This window comes from Varanus komodoensis, unplaced genomic scaffold, assembly GCF_004798865.1.
Source record: "Varanus komodoensis strain SLA01 unplaced genomic scaffold, ASM479886v1 scaffold18_1, whole genome shotgun sequence".
NCBI classification, from domain to species: Eukaryota; Metazoa; Chordata; class Lepidosauria; order Squamata; family Varanidae; genus Varanus; species Varanus komodoensis.
The window spans coordinates 5,924,120-5,941,503 of record NW_025335548.1 but is presented as its reverse complement, the minus strand read 5'-3'; positions in this window follow the sequence as shown (position 1 = coordinate 5,941,503).

The window sequence follows — 17,384 nt, the reverse complement described above, 5'->3', positions numbered from 1 at the left end:
ATTATGGCCTTTGAAATCCTATATGCTTTGGAACCAAAGCATCATCCTGCCAGATAGGAAGATCTTCCTGCCAGATAGGAAGATCTTAAGATCTTCAGCCAGTGTTATCTTCCCAATTCCAAGCCCACACTTGGATCAAAGACAAGACAAGGAGAAGGACCTTCTCTTCTACTTTCCCACCATGCTTAGACTTTGGAGATCCCCCCACCTAGGAAGATTGACCTAATTAGCAATGGGGAAATTCAACCACTGCAGAAATAATAATTAGCTCACCATGTTATGAATTCCACATGTTTGGATGGAAATTATGGAACTCCTTTATTAAATTAAGGTCTTATAAATGCAATGTAATGCAATATTTATTAAATCTCCAACACACGCAGTTGTGTTATTATTATTAGTGGAGATAGTATTCACTCTTGTGTTTTCTTTCTCGCTTATGGTTTGGTGTTCATTTATGACCCATCTATTTGAATTGTCGTCCAGATTCCTCCCAATTAGCACACAGAAAATATTCTATTTTTGGTAAGTAAAAATACAGCCGCTTGCCTTCTACATCCTGGACTATATCTCCACCCCTCTGACCTCTTTCTCTGTTATACCACTGAAGCTTTCACCTTGCAGTCTGACTTCCCTCAGGCTGTGTGTTAATGCTGCACAAACAGAGAACATTTCCTTTCCAATATCCATTCCAGTGCCGCCCAGTTCCCAGGTCTAAGCCTTTGCTTGAAAAAACAGAGAAAGGAAGAAAGCAAGATTTTTTCTGTGATAAATAGTCTTGCCCACAAATCACATTGCTGGATAATGAGTAAATGCCAAGGCATGAGTAAGATAAAAATGCTGAACAAGCAGAGATTACTAATCAACACAACCATTTCTGCAAAGTTGATTTGACTCTTGTTCCATATCTGATCCAAGCTTATAAACGGTTTGGTTTTGGAGGCAATTGGAAACAAAAGAATAGAAATCAAATCGTTCCATGTGCATGGACTTTTCAAATGGGACTTTCCCATTTGAGGGTTGGGAATTGGTAAAGGGTTATGGCAACCAAGAGCAGAGCATGAGAAAATGGCAGTGTGAGTTTTTAACCTTGGAGACCACACAGGCGCAGAAGAGATAAAGGATCCTGTAATTATTTTTGGATTCCAAACTAATAAAGTTTATTAGATCAAGATCAAGGTTTGTTACATGTTTGGCTGCTTTAAATCTGTTTTATTGCTAGCTTTTCTTGGGTGTTCCATTCGCATATACTGTTTTCATTATACTTTAATATTCTTATAAGCTGCTTTGAACTATAGGAGAAAAGGCAAATTCTGAATACTTGAAACACACAAACAACAAATACATAAGTTCTGGGGATGGTGGATGGTTTTGGGAGATGGAGAAAGGCAGCAGAAATTGACTCCCCTCCCTTGTCTTGTCTAGAAATATTATTTCTAGTCTTTCCATTTTTTCTGGATAATTTCTGAGTTAATTCAAAAGAAGCTTCAAACGGAGGATCGGTAAACCCTGAAAGTGTCAAAATTCTCTCAATTCTACCTTGAAGGTTATTCTTCCTTGTGCCTGTATCAGTTTGCAAGCTTTGTCCTTGTCCTTCCACATGAAAATTGGTGCATCTTTTTGGACATTTTTCACCCGTGGTGAGGAGGCTTTGGGAAACTTTGGGAGTCAACTGCTTGCCACTATAACACCTACCCACCTTCCCAGGAATCTTCCCTCATCTCAGGCTTAGCACATGAGCGCAGATTAGCACAACTGGCCCTTGGCAATCCAAACCTGCAGTCTCCAAGGGCATAGAAGCAGCCCCGATGCTGTGTGGCCGGCCACCATTGGCCGTGGTGACCCCAAAGGGTGCCATGCCTCGTTGTTTTGCCCATTGGAATGCCATGAGGGTAAGGCTACCTCTTATTTTTCCTTCACTTGCCCCTGGATTTCTACTAAGCATGTATGCATTTATTTGCTTTGATTTTTATGTACCACCCCTATCCCATGGGCTTTGGGTGGTTTGCAGGAGATCACAGGGGTTTATGACAGTCTATTCTCAAGTTTGTGCCTGGACCATGGGGCCAACAAGGAGACCATGGAGGATCCAAGCATTGCAGTGCCAGGTTGAGGGAGGCATCGCTAGCCAGATAAGAAGAATGCAGCCAGGCAGCTAATGCTCCAGTCCTCCCAGTTCCCCCAGCGTTGGTGGTTGCTTTATCAACCTGCTGCCATGCCTTTGGATGCTGCTTTCAGATGCCAGATCAGTGTAGAACAAGACCTCCCTCGTCTAGGGTTTAATAGCAGGTGAGGGGCTGTTCTTACTTTCACGACTGAAACCTGGGTGAGTGACAGGGCGGCTTTAGTCTCTCCCAGCCATTCCTACAGGAGCCTTGGCAACGGGGCAGTACAGAAATGAAATCAATGTACTAATGCTAATCATGAACTGAAAGCAGAGAGTAAAGGGTTAATCTCCCAATGGAGGGATGTAAACAGTCCCAGGGGATCTGCATTAGGACCATTACTTTTCAATATCTTCAACTACTGGGGTGTGGGATTTGAGCTAGTGATGACTGACCATGAGAGAGACCCCCAGGGATAATTAGGAAAGTATCTAAACCTGCCACTTTTATTCCTCCCTTATTCAAATCTATGATGTGACCGCATTTAGAATGCTGAGCACAGTTCTGGCCACCATACCTAAAAGGGGGGATGTTGAAGAATTGAAAGAAGGGCAGAAAAGGGCAACTGACATTATTAGGGGGCTGGAGTAATTCCCATATGAGGAAAGCCTGTACAACGGGGATTGTTTATCTTAGAAAAAAGACAGTTGAGGAGAGATATGGTAGAAGTGTACAGATTTATGCATGGGTAGGAAAAAAATTGGGAGGGGCACATTTTTCTTCCTCTCTCACAACACTCAAATTCAGGGTCATCCTATGAGGCTGATTGCAGGAAGATTTAGGACAGGCAAGAAAAGTTCTTCTTCATATAATGTGTAAATGAATTATGGAATGCACTGCCATGGGAAGCAGACATGGCCACAAATCCACAAGGCTTCGGAAGGAGGTTGGACAGGTTCATAGAAGGATAGCTTATTTGTGGCTACTAGCATTACCGGCTATGTGCTACTTCTGTAACCAGAAGTGGTGTGTCTGCATAGCGCTTGATCAGGCAAAGGTCTTGCACCCATCCTGCTGGCTGACTTTCCACTGAGAGTATGGAATGCTGGACTAGATGGACATTTAGTCTGTTCCAACGTGGATTTTCCATGTTTCTCACTTTCCAAGACTTCTTCTCTCAGTACATAGTTAAGCTATGGGCATTGCTGACACAAATGTAGGGTTGCCCACCACTTTGGATGACTTTAAAGGAAATTGGACAAAATCATGGAGGAGAAGGCTCTTAACAGCCCTGGTATTGATGGCTCTATGCTCCCTCTAGTATCAGAGACAGGATGCCTTCATATGCCAGTTGCTGGGGAATTTGGGCAGGGGGATACTGTTGCACTCATGCCCTGCTTGAGGGATCCCATGGGCAGTTGGTTGGCTGTTGGTTGGCTGTGAACAAGATGCTGGACTAGATGGACCCTTGGTCTGATCCAGCACAGCCCTTCTTATGTACTTACGTTTACACTGCAATGCTATACTTGTCTATTTAGAAGTAAGTCCAGTAGCTTAAGTTACTGTGTGCTTTGTTTCTTCTCTCTGCTTCATCTGCTGGCATGGTCTAGGAGACCTCTTTGGGCATGCCCCCTCTTCAGCCAAGTCAGCCGCCTGTATGCATGTTCTTATCAAAGAACATTTCTCCGACTAGAGTGATTTGACTGTTCATTCCCAGGCGAGCTCTTGGAAGAAGAATCATGTTCTGGGAAGCATCTTGCAAGATTACTGCTTTGTTCCCCATTAGCACTTCTGTCACGGGAATTTCAGGAGGGGCAGGGCAGGGCTGAAGGCCCCATGAGTTCCAAATCCCAGATGTTGCCATCCTCTTGCATAAAATGAACTAGAAGATGCTTGCACATATAGCACAGTCAAATCTGTCATGCAGAGAAAATGATTTTGGACAATTCACCCAGTGGAGTACAGTGCTGAGAATGTTAGACTAGGGCTTGGGAAATCTGGGCTCTAGGCTCCATTTTGCCAGTGAGTAAGTCACCATTTTGCTGCGTCACCTACCTAATTTGGTTGGTATAAGTTGAGGTGGAAAAGAAGAGACTGGTACTAGGGGTTGGTTTCTTGCTAAGGGGTCCCACATTCTGGAAGGCAAAACAAGAGAAGGCAATGGAAGTTTCGGCATTCCTTGTTGTTGCTGCTGTTAACTGCAATTGTATTACCCCAATTTCACACTAATACACATGACATCAAATCCTGAGTAACTTGGATTGTAATTCTAAAGGCACTTTCAGAGAAGAACATTGAACACAGTTAGATTGACTTCCAGGTAAAGCTGCACTGCATATGATTTTCAAGAAAGGCATGGCTCAGCATGGACGTGTGTATGAACTCTGAAAGTAGGACCACGCTTCCTTAATGTAAGTTACTCTTTTTCATGCTTTTATGACTGTCAGTACAATAATAATTCCCTTATCCCCACCCAGCTGTTTTCTAAAGAACACACAATCTCTACTGTGTGCATGAAGAAACATCTGGCCAGAACTGTGAAGGATGGAAACACACCAAGATGATGCTGGAAAGAACTCAAATTATTGTTCAAAGTCAGCATGATCAGAAAGAAAAACACAAAAAGTCATGCCAGCAAGAGATGGAGCAGCCTGGAAGAGTTTCATCCAAGCTGTTGCCACAATTCAGTTTAAAAAAGGAACATGACTGTCATAAGCATAGATGCAAGTGACATTTTCCAAGGCAAATGTTTATGTATGTAAGCCATCCTGAGGCCTTCGCAACAGGATGGCATACAAATATTCTAAATCAATCAATAAATAAAGGTACAGAGTAGACTCGCTTCTCTCACAATACAACATTCCAAGGTGGATACCTCAGGCTCGAAATCAGAGCAATGATTCAGGAGGATTAGCTGAATTGCCAAGGCCAACAAGCTGCTCAATAAGCCAAGCAGCTGCTGAGACACAGGCTGCCTCTAGCCTGGTGGGACGTGGTTGAACAAAGACTCAGAGTGGGATGGAGGCAACCTAGTGCGGTTTGGTGCTGGATCAGGCAAGCAGACTGTTTCAGCAAAGCCCAGCATCCCTGCCATCTGGCCTCCATGCTGAGCAAACCTCTCTGGGGGTGGAGCCAGCTCCATCGGGTGGGGAAAGAGGTGGGGAGTCAGTCAGGGATCAACTTCTGCATTGGGCAAAATCAGCATTCACAATTAGAGGGCTTGCTACCCTGATAGATGCCATTCATTCATTTACAAGTATTTATTATTTATTTAGAATATGTATATGCCGTCCTTTCGCAGAGCCTCAGGATGGCTTACATAAATAAATAAGAATAGAATAAAACATAATACACATAAATTCCAGATCCAGCCTGGCTGCAGATTAAAACATATATAGCTAATATTAAAAGTTATTAAAATATTGTTGAAATAAAAAGGTCTTAGCCTGCGCCAAAAAACAAATAACGACAGCGCCAGGCAGACCTCTCTGGGGAGCGCATTCCATAGGTGGGGCACCGCCGCAGAGAAGGCCCTCCTCCAGGTACTTTGCTTCCTAATGTCTTTCACGGAGGGTTCCTATAGGCCGCCTATAATTGCCGAGGCCTTCTAGGCAGCTTACAATGCATAACACATATTAGCAGAGTAAAACACATTAAAGCCAATTAAAACACAATGAATTAAACACCTATACAAGCAATTTAAAAGGGGTCACAGCATGCAGGCTAAATGTTAAAAAATTTCCTTAAAAGATATGTCTTTGCCTGGCCCCAAAAGGAAAATAGAGATGGTGCCAGGCGAATTTCCCCAGGGAGGGAGTTCCAGAGATGGGGAGCAGCAGCAGAAAAGGCCCTTTTCCTAGTTGTCACCCCTCTCATCACCCCGAGGGGTTGTTCTTGTAGAAGGGCCTCCTGAGCTGATCTAAGCAGGCAGGTAGGTATATATGGGAGCAGACAGTCCTTTAGATAGCCAGCCCCAAGCTATCTTACCAACTGAGCAGCGCAATTCTGCACCAGTTGCAATTGTGGGACCATTTTCAAGGGCAGCTCCACAAAGAGCACACTGCAGTAATCTATTTTGGAAGTTACCGGATCATGGGTAACTATCTTCGGGTTCCCACTGTCTAGGTAGGAGCAGAGCTGGAAAATCTGCTGCAGCTGGAAAAAGGCACTCCTAGACACTGAGTCCACCTCAGGGACTGACCAGGATCCAGGAGCACGCCCAGAATGCAGACCCTGTCCTTTAGGGGGAGTGTGACCCCATCTAATGATCTTTACGTTTCTCCCAGGGTATCACAGAACAAGTCCCGCTGACTGGCTTTAACATAATCAAAAACGGTCGTTAGCTTCTGATTTTCACCTGTGATGGGAAAAGAGAGAAGCTAGGGGTGTGGAAAGACACCTGCTCATGATGGCAACTATAGAACTGCCCCCTGAAATGGGAAGTTACTAGCAATGTAAGCAACACTTGAAAAGTCTGCACAAAAATGTCTCTGGACAGTAGATCACTTGCTACTAATCCCTGGGATTTTGCAGGCAGGGGAAACCAGGTCTTTATTCTTAAGGATGCTACTAAGCTTTTCTGATCAGGCAGGATGCAAGTGTGTTTGAACAATATTCTGAACATCGTGGTTTCTGGCATGTCAGTTACATCTGTAACATAAGTAACCATATACATTTGCTAAAGCTGATAGAAAGAAGGCCAATATCCTACGGTGAGATATTTTTCTTCCCAAATGCTGCCCCTACCAACAGACAGATCAGTCCCATATCAGGTTTTATTTGGGAGGGGTTACTGGGGGGGGGTGTCATTCATAGCTCTATTCCAACCCATTTCTGCATTATTTTGAGATTTTAAAAAATCTCCATGAAAATGCATATTGAAGTTCAAACATGAATTCATTTGTTCAACATTGTATGCTTTTCGAAATGTAAATCCTCTAAAGGTACACATTTTAATTGTAGTTTGCCCTCGAATAACACAATTGTATATGTATGTTGGTGTCTTCTTTGGGGCATGATCTCTATCATACCTTTAAGAGAATATCTGCATTCCAGTTGGCATAGAAGCGCCGAACATGTGGCTCAAGTTGGTTAATTTTAAGGTGTTGACCAAATGAGATCCTTGAGTAGCACCACCACTGACTCCAATGTGCATGTAATTTATTTATTTAAGACGTTTTTACCCCATCCAATGCAGCAGAACATCTCAGGATGGCTTACAATACTCCTCCAACATACAGAAAGCTGCATTACTGGTACCAAAAATGCATCACATGGGCTGCGATATAAGTTAAACTGCTTTCTACCCCAGAAACCCATAAAGAAAGGGAACCATTGGAATCATTCTTATAATCAGGGCCTGCTTTGGAGAGCAGCATCAGACCTATCATTAGATGTACCACATTTAAATACAACCCAGTGTGGGCTGCCACTTAGCAGTTGTCATCTACTTAGTGTATTATCACATTTTTATCATAAATGGAGTATTATTTAGCTTTTATGGCTCAGGTGAATATATCTTGGACTATCTCTGGGACTGATCAATGTATGGATAATGTCTTGTATGCCCAATCTGACACGATTATTTGTAGATCGGAAAATGGGATAACCAGCAGCTGAACTGTTTGTTCCAGCTGTTATAGTTCGTGCACGGTTCTCTGAAAAATTCCCAGATGTGCTTCCACAACCTGCATAGACGAGGAGGCCCATTTATAAGTTGGATGTCAAATAAACAGTTTGTTCAAATACATCTGTTTTGACTTAATATAAAGTTCCAATTAGATCTGTTTATTAAACCGAGAACTATGTCAACCGACTCTTGGCTGCGTCTTATCTCCATATTAATATATGGAGCTCTCCAGACCCCATGAACGTGTCAGTTTCTTCCCGGTTCCAATGCAAATGTCCCTGGAGCTTCAGGAGATTATATCGCAATTCCCCAGCCACAATACAGCTCATTTCAGCAGCATTTATTCCAACCTATCGGAGGTTGAGTAGAGCACCCAAAGAACCATATGGCCCTCCAAATACAAGGAGCATTTCTCCAATAGGCCACCCAAGGAAAAAGATGTGAAGAGAAAGAGGAGATCATCCCAGTCCCCTTCTGGCCCTGATGGCAACAGTCTGGCAGGACATTGGAAACTCACACTCCTTTCCCACAGGTTTGCACCTCGTATTGGGTAGGATGGCCAAGTATCCTGCTTTACAGAGGACAGGCACAGCTATCAGAGGACAGTCTTCTACTGCACCATCCGAATCTGGTTTAAAGCTGAAGAGCCATCAGAAGGGAGAGTCTTGAAGCTGCTTGTCACAGACAGAGCTGGTACCTGGTTCAACAGGTCACTGTCTTCTGCATTACAGTAAGGTGTGTAGTGCTTTGGTAGCAATTATTTCTAAATGTACACCTGCGTATGCACATTTTATGCAGATCCTTATCCTCTTCTCTTATTTGGTGATGGATTTCTACCGCCTTAATATAGGGACACGCACAGGAGTATACATTTGTGTGCTTGTGTGTGTACTCATCCTCTTTGACGTTGGAAGACACTATTGCAGTATAAATAAGTGAGGACATTTCTCTTCTTGCCATGCCCTGGGAATCCTAGAACAAACACTACTTTCATTGCTCTTTCGCCTTCCTTACTATACTAATCCATTAAAGAAGAAGGGCATTTTAGAGTTTACATTCAAAAAGAATCTTAGTTGCACCCAAAGGAGTCCATAAAAATGGACTCCTTGGCAAAATATGTTTAATGATATTACTATGTATTTTGCTTATAGGTCAGCATTCCAGAATGAGTAATTAACTATGAAAACTTTGTTCATGTTGAGCTCCCAAACCAACAATATGATCACAATCTGTATTAATTTCTCTGTACTTCTGCTGATGTGCATTATGATCACACATCTCTACCGATTAAGAAATACTCTGTAATTCAAAATAATTTTTGAGCCTTATGGTGAATAGGTTATGGATATTCTGTATCTCTGTGCAGCTGGAAAATGGGCCCTGCTTTGCATCAAATGAACAGACCCTGTGACCTGCACTGCAGATCATTTTCAATACTTCCAGAGCCCAAGATGTGAACACGTGCACACAATGCAAACCAGTAATTTCTCAGCAAGTGATAATACTGATTGTCTTAGATGCTGCACTGCAGTTTCCTTAATGGAGTGGTAATTCCACTTGTTATTTCCCCAGAATTCTGTGCTGTCTGAATTCTGTTCTGTAAAGGAAACATTTTAACAAACCGGAGGAGGATGCTGTTGCAGTGATGCATTTCTGCCTCACTGATGCATTCCAGTTCAGGGAACCACATGATTGCAAGAAATCCGTCGGGAATTGTCATTGCAAATTGTGCACAATTGACTGCCCTGCTAACATAGCAATATTTTGCTTTCCTGGATCAGTTAACTTGCTTAAATAATGAAGACACAGCATAGGGTCTTACTATGCCCACTGCTAGCACAAAGGAGAACATGCAGTTCTTAAAAGAACAGGATACGAAGAGAAATTTGCTATTTGCTAGTTGCAAAGTTGCATCTGACCCTTCATAACCCCATGGACAACACTCCTCCAGGCCTTCCTGTCCTCCACCATCCCCCGGAGTCCACTCAAGCTCACGCCAACTGCTTCAGTGACTCTGTCTAGCCACCTCATCCTCTGCCGTTCCCTTCTTCTTTTGTCGTCAATTGTTCCCAGCGTAAGGCTCTTCTCCAGTGAGCCCTTCCTTTTCATTAGGTGGCCAAAGTATTTGAGTTTCATCTTCAGTATCTGGCCTTCTAAAGAGCAGTAAGGGTTGATCTCCTCTAGGACTGACCGGTTTGATCTCCTTGCAGTCCAAGGGACTCGCAGGAGTCTCCTCCAGCACCACAATTCAAAGGCCTCAATCCTTCGGCACTCAGCCTTCCTTATGGTCCAGCTTTCACAGCCATACATTGCAACTGGGAAAACCATAGCCTTGACTATACGCACTTTTGTCAGCAGGGTGATGTCTCTGCTTTTTAGTATGCTGTCTAGATTTGCCATAGCTTTTGAAGAGAAATGCTCGCTTCCTAAATTGGGAAAAGAGCTTCAATGACATGTCCCATTCTAGAAATAAGTTTTTCCACTCCTTCCAGGATTCATCTCAGGAACACTAATTCCCCATTGTTCTAGCAGACATTCCCACTGATGCAATGGAATTATTTAAGGGCCATATTGGATGATGGCCATAATTATTAGTGACAAACCTATATGCTGTTTTACGTATCAGCCAGTGGCAAAGATGCAACATATCTACTGTATTTATACTAGGTCCAGAGAGGTCTGCCTGGCGCTGTTGTTATTTGTTTTTCGGCGCCAGGCGAAAAACAAATTTCGCCTGGCGCCGAAATCTTGCAAAGTTTTTGGCACCTTTTTATTTAAGCATTATTTTAATTGTTAATATTATTTATTTTATTCTTTGGCCAGGTTAACTCAAATTATATTGTTCTTATATTGTGATTATTTATTTATTGTGAGCCACCCCAAGGCTTTGGCGAATGGGGCACCATAGAAGCTTACTAAATAAATAAATACTAACTAGTAGTTCAGCTTTTTTTCCTTGCAAGACATTCAAGACAGCTTACACAATTATCTTCCACTGCTCCATTTTATCCTTACAACCTGTGAAGTAGGTTAGGCGGAGAATCACTGACTGGTCTAAATTCATCCAGTAAGCTTTATGACCAAGTGAAGACTAGCCCTCCTAAATCCCAGTCAGACCCTTTATCTGCTACATTGGCTCCAAAACCAGTGTCAAGTCAGTTACTGAATTGTAGAGATATTAACCATTTGTCAAAATATGCAACTATCTTATAGTTAGTTAGTTATTTAGCAGTGTTGATAATATCATAGGATTATCATAGGACTGACCCCATAATCTTTGGGGAAAGTTGCTTGATTTCATTTTAAATTTGCTTATTTTAATGCACTTATGTAATATTTTAATTCTGATATATAATTTTATATCTAATTATGTTTTTATATATTTAACTATGTTAACATGTCTGATTTTAGAATGCTTTGTTGCTTGAATTGTTGTACAGTAGCCCTGATAACCCCATCCACGCAACGTGCTGGTGGAAACCCAGTTCCAACTTCTGCACAAGAGGAGATTCTAGCTGAAATTATTCTCATGCAAGGACAGTAGTATAAGTAGTTGTGCAGGATTCCGGCCACCCTCAGTCAAGGTACCCCATGGCAACTCTATCCAGTTACCACCATTGCCACCAGCAGTTCTGCTGCTCCCCCGTCTCACCACCACCGCTATACAGGCTAGCGCAAAAAGGTGAGAGGACGACCGCAACAGCAGAGCGGGAAAGCAAGGACAAGGGGTTCTTAGCACTGGGCTGCTGCTGGGGCTGAAATCTGGGCAGGTGCCTCACTGGGCTATGCCTGCCCTTGACGCACATCCTTGGAGCATCTCTCCCCGGCTGCCTGCCCGCCTGCCCCGTCCCACCTGATCTGGGAACGTGGTGGCATTGCTCGGAGGGGTTGCTCTGGGGAGACACCTGTAGTGTTTTTGTCACTATTCAGGTTTGGAATTTGTGTTCTGAGGTTAATCTTAAGCATGAATAATCAGCCAGTTGTTTAATCTGAGCATATGCATTTTAATATGAGTTGTTCTGAATAGCTGGTTAATATCAGTATGTGTCGCTTTTTCTTGTTATTGTTAGATAATTGTCTCAGGAAGCAGATCTATTTTATTTTGCAAATGTTTACGATGAGCCGTGTTGAGCATGGATTGTCATGGAAAGGCTGCAAAAAATGGATGAGGATGGATCTAGGAGAACAATCAGTAAGTACTCAAGCGCCTGTTTGTCATTCCCTCTGAACACATTTTAAAGGAATTTTAATTAATATTTTTTAAGAAATAAAGCAAGCAGCTGTTGGTGGTAGAGGGGGACAATATATATAATTCCTTACCATATAATCAGTCCCTCAGTACCCATATGTGATTGGATCAATTAATGCATGAACATAGAAAGTTAAGCATGGCACCAGCTGGTATGGATGTTGCAGATACTGTGGTCTGCACTGGAGATCCTTTTCAATACTTCCAGACTCTGACTTGAGGTTACCCTGTGATTTTAATGCCCTCCATGACAGCTCTGCTTAGCGCTTGAAAATTCAGGGCTGTGGCTTCCTTGATGGAGTCAATCCATCTCACATTTGTTCTTCCTTTTCTTCTTCTGCCTTCTACTTTCCCTTGCATGATTGTCTTCTCCAGGGAGTCTTGCCTTCTCATGCTGTGCCCAATGTATGACAGCCAGTGCTCTCATTTTTGCTTCTAAGGAACTCCCTGGCTTGACTTGATCCAGGAGCCACTGTTCTCAGGCGCAAGCATATGGGAGATCAGGATGGATGGGGGCATCCTGAGTGTTTGAGAAGGTGGCCAGGAGTGAAACCAAGCTAGTGCAGTGTGAATTGGGTCCTGTCTATGTTAGTAAAGGATGCCATGATGGAATTCAGATTTGTCGTGTTCTATTGGATACTGCCCATAAGCCCCATGATTTCTTACTGGAACAGCCACATTTTATGTGTGGGTCTTTTCAAATAGAATCTTGCAAAGTAAGAGGCTGGTAGCTGAAGCCTGGCTGTGTGTGATATGTTCTCAGTTAATGTTCAAAGATTTTAGGAGTTGTGATTTGTACATGCAGTCTTTGCCTGAACTGGTCAGTCATATTTTAAAGCCCTAAACAGCTTGGGGCCTGGCTATCTAAAGGACCGCCTGCACCCATATATACCAACCCGCCCCCTTAGATCAGCTCAGGAGGCCCTTCTACGAGAACAACCCCTCAGGGAGATGAGAGGTGACAACTAGGAAAAGGGTCTTTTCTGCTGCTGCTCCCCATCTCTGGAACTCCCTCCCTAGGGAAATTCTCCTGGCACCATCTCTATTTTCCTTTCGGGGCCAGGCAAAGACATATCTTTTTAGGAAATTTTTTAGCACTTAGCCTGAATGTTGTGGCCCTTTTTAGATAGCTTTTATACATGCTTTCATTCATTGTGTTTCCATGTGTTTACTCTTTTAATATGTTTTATGTATTATAGGCTGCCTAGGAAGGCCTCAGCAGTTATAGGCGGCCTATAAATACATGTATAAATAAGTAAATATAAATATATTTTGGTGACACTTGCATGCAGGTAAAGGACAGCAGGTGCTAAAAGTAAAACCTACCTCCACGTGGTGTCAGGGATGCAGGCTGTACTAGCAGAAGGGATCTTTAGTGCAAGGCTGATAATGTCAGCTGGAGTGATGCGTTTCAGGGGAATCCTGTCATCTGGCCTAGCGCCATACTCGTTTTGCTCGAGTTGCTTTCTGCTGAGGCACGGTGGTTTACAGGATCGAATGCCTCGCCAGATGTGGCCCTCTGTTTGCATGTCATCACCTAAGTATGCAGAACTGCGAGAGGGCGGCAAAAGTACCTCTGTCTTCCATGTTGGCTTGACATTCAACTCAATTTCCAGTGCCGTGTTCCACACACGTTTCATAGTCATAGGATCGCCAGGGAGGACTGGTACAGAGGAGGGGAAGGATAATGGGCTGGCAAAGGCTGCTGGCGTCCCTTCCTCTTGGAGAAAAATGTGTCCTGCTGGACCGTCATGTCTCAGAAAGAATAACAAGGCTAATTCTAAAAACATATCACAAAACTTACCTTAATCAAAGCTTTTGCAATGGGAAAAATACAGACTCTTTTTAAAATTTTATTTAAAGGAGGACAAGGGACCCACACCATCCAATTTCAGTTGTGTTGTCCTGCAATAGTTTCATAGAACATTAGGAAAGGGAAATTTTTCAGTTTAAATTAATATGAATGTGAGATCATATTTTGGGATCTCCTCCAATTAAGAAACATCAGTGCCCCTCCCACAAATATTTAAAGAATGTCTGCTATTTGATGGATCTTCCTTAAACTTCTTATCCAGTTTTCCCCAATGAATATCCTCAGGGCCAAAATGTCCTGCCTACCAGCTCTAGCAGGGCCGATTGGTGTCCTTTCTAATTCTCTATTTCTCTGAGGGATTGTGTTGTGCATTTTATAGAATGAAGCAAAACATCTGTCAGGATTACCCTACAGTCAATCCTGCTGTTTCACTGTAAGCAAGATATTAACCTTAAAATATCTTCCATATAAAATTGCCATGTGATGAATAATGGGGTCTAGGGCTGAACAATATAACCTTCCTTTTAAGGCCTAACTATTCATCATAAATGATAAAAAAATAGAAGCAGAATCCTGATAACTTACACTCCAGTTAAATCCTACAGCTTAGAAAGCACCCTTTATTTCTATAAAGTTTACAGAGACGATGTCAGCTTCAAACAGAAGCTCAGCTCACTTTTAAGGAAAGGCTCTTTTTAATATTTTTGTCAGTGCAAGAAAGGAATTTTATTGGACAGTGATGAGTGGAAGACTACAAGGAAGCCATCTTTCTCTGCAACACACCTCATCAGTTTTCTTCCTTAAGTTGCTTCCAAGGATCTATACATCTTTTATTAAACTTTTCAGATGCCAGGTTTAGCCTCCTGCAATCTGTCAGGCTCCCAAACATTTAAAACTCTCCTATTATATGATTCCATTTTATTTATAACCTTCATTGTGAGAGCTAGATCACTGGAGTTTATACACAAGATCATACTCTTAAACTATTGTTTAGGATATACGAACATTGCTTAACAGCACTAGTCACTATTTAGAAAGAGTTCAACAGTCTTTAGCACTTCCCTCTTCCTTCCACATTATTTTTCACCCTTTCCATCTACCTGAAATAGGCACAAATGGAAGGGGGACATCTGTTCTCTGTGCCCAGCATGCTAATAGGATAAATTGTCCTCGGACATCCCTCTGATCCTTTTTGTCAGGGTCCATAGCTGAGATGTAGGCAGCCAGAGCCAAGGCAAGACAAGTGCAGCAGAGGCACCAGGACCAGGGAGAGTCAGAGTCCAAAAGCAGGGTTGAAGGGAAAGGCCAAGTTGCGGTCATGGTACAGGCTGAGGTCAGGAACCAGAAGAATGCATGGGGCAGAACAAGGACATGGTCAGGAGCAAGCCAAGGGGCAAGACCCGGGAGGACAAACAGAGGGGCAGATTTCTTGGACAGGAGACATGGCACAGCAGGGTACTGGAGACAGCAGGAACCAGATGCTGCAAGGGGCGATAGCTGAACCACAGCGTGCAGGAAGCCCCGTGTTCCTGAGGCAACACAGTGAGGCAGGATACAGGTAAGGCAAGGTGCAGGCACCACTGTAAGGAAACATGGAAAGCAGGCACCAGGTAAAGGAACAGGCAGGCACAGCTGCAAGCAGGCAACCTGTGTTGCTGAGGCACGATGGCAAGGTGCAGGAGTCAAGGTAGGAACCAAGGGCAGGGGGACAGAACAGCAAACAAGAGGAGCTGTGCTGAACAGGAGGGGAACCGGCATCGCTAAGGCCGGTTCTGCTTGGACGAGCTCGCTCTTCTATAGCTTGTCCCTTGGGCCTCCCAGCTGCCACACATCAATAGAATGAGAACTGCAGCAGGGCTTGGGTCTGATCCCGCTAATACAGGGACAATTGTTCTGGTCCTGGCCACCAGAGCAGACCAGATGCTGACACAGTTCAACTAAATTCACCATAGTTGCACTGAAACATGATGGCACATTGAGGGTCAGACCACAGAGCAGAGATCTGATTCCACGCAGGAAGGAAGGACCTTCAAGCTGCCCGCTGAAGTCAGCAATAGCTCCACCTCCCTGCTTGAGCTGCTAGAGAGAGCCTTGAACCGCGGTGCTAATTGTCCTGGGAGTCCCTGATATCCATGTTTGTGACTTTATGGATGTCATGACAGCCAAAGACTTAGTGTCATGAGCTGGCCCCTTCCCTATTTCCTTTGGAAGTCAACAGATTACTGAACCCTCTAAATGGTCTTCTTCCAGAATTGAGGCAGAAGATTCTGCCCATGTGAAGAACAGAATCAAAACCAGAAACTCCTCTCCATCCCGCTGTCCCAGTAAGGCTTCTGACTGCATCCCCAGGGTGTCTCTTGCTGCTTGAGGGCAGGAATGGCAAAGACCCTCTAACTGGGCAGCTCATTTCTCCCATCGCCTCCTCACTGGATCACGGGCTGAGTCTTGCATATGCTCCCCCCCGCCCACCCTGCAGAGCTGATTCTCACACTCTGCCTGACCAACTTTGCTGGGTAACCTTGAAACAGCAAAGTCCTCTCCACTTCCTGGTTCTCCATTTCCTCCTCAGAGCCGGATGAATCTATCTGAACAGTCCGTAATGAGTGAAAGACAGGACTGCTCGCTGCACCTGATTGTGTGCTAATGGGGTCCATTCTAATAGGTTCCCCACTCTTTCGGATGTGCAGGACTGTTAGAGATCCTAACAGGTTTGACCTCTCCCTGACCAAGTGGCACATCCTAACCTCCCCCACGTCTGGATCACTGTCTTCCTGCAGAATCACTCATCTATCCCAGTTCCTAACAGGAAATACAAACATTCAAATTGGCACTCAGGGAGAAGGAAGCCTGGGGATCCCCATAGACCATAGCAACCCCCCCCTCCCCCCGTGCTCCCTGACCCTCCAGACTCTGGCCAGGTGGACCCGGCTGGCTGAGACCAATTTCCCTTCTCTTCACCCATCCAATGCTTGGTTATGCAAGCCACATGAATCTACCATTAATCAAAGGTGAATTAGAGTTTATTCTTGAGCAACCCAGCATTAATTTCATATGTTTCATTTTTGGTTTATTTTAGTGATTCATAAGTTACCCCCTCCAAGAAATCCCACATGCATACTCTTGAAACCACACACTCATCTACTGCATGAAACTCTCATCCATCTGGGTTTCCCATAATTAACACTGCTTACTAGACATACCAAAATTGTCAAAAAATAAATGGGGCCATACAATTGCACTATCAATACAGAAGTGTATGAGCTGGGCAGCACATGGCCCTCTCTATGGGGGCTCACAGCCACTTCCCCCCTGCAAGTGGCCAGTCCTGCTGATTCCGAGGTGCCAGTGGGACCAGGGAGATGTGATGCTTCCAGGAAACACTTGTTTCTGGAATGAGGCCAGGGAGAGGAACTCCCTGATATGAGCTCTACCTAGTTTCTCCCAACAGAATGATACAACTGTCCCCATTCCAGTAAGGAATAGTTCTGCTCAGTTGGGGCTGTCCCTCCCTCCCGTTGGAATGATTGGCCTAGTGCCCTGTTGGAGTGTGTCCTGTTCTTGCAACAGCAGAAGAAAATTGTTGCACCA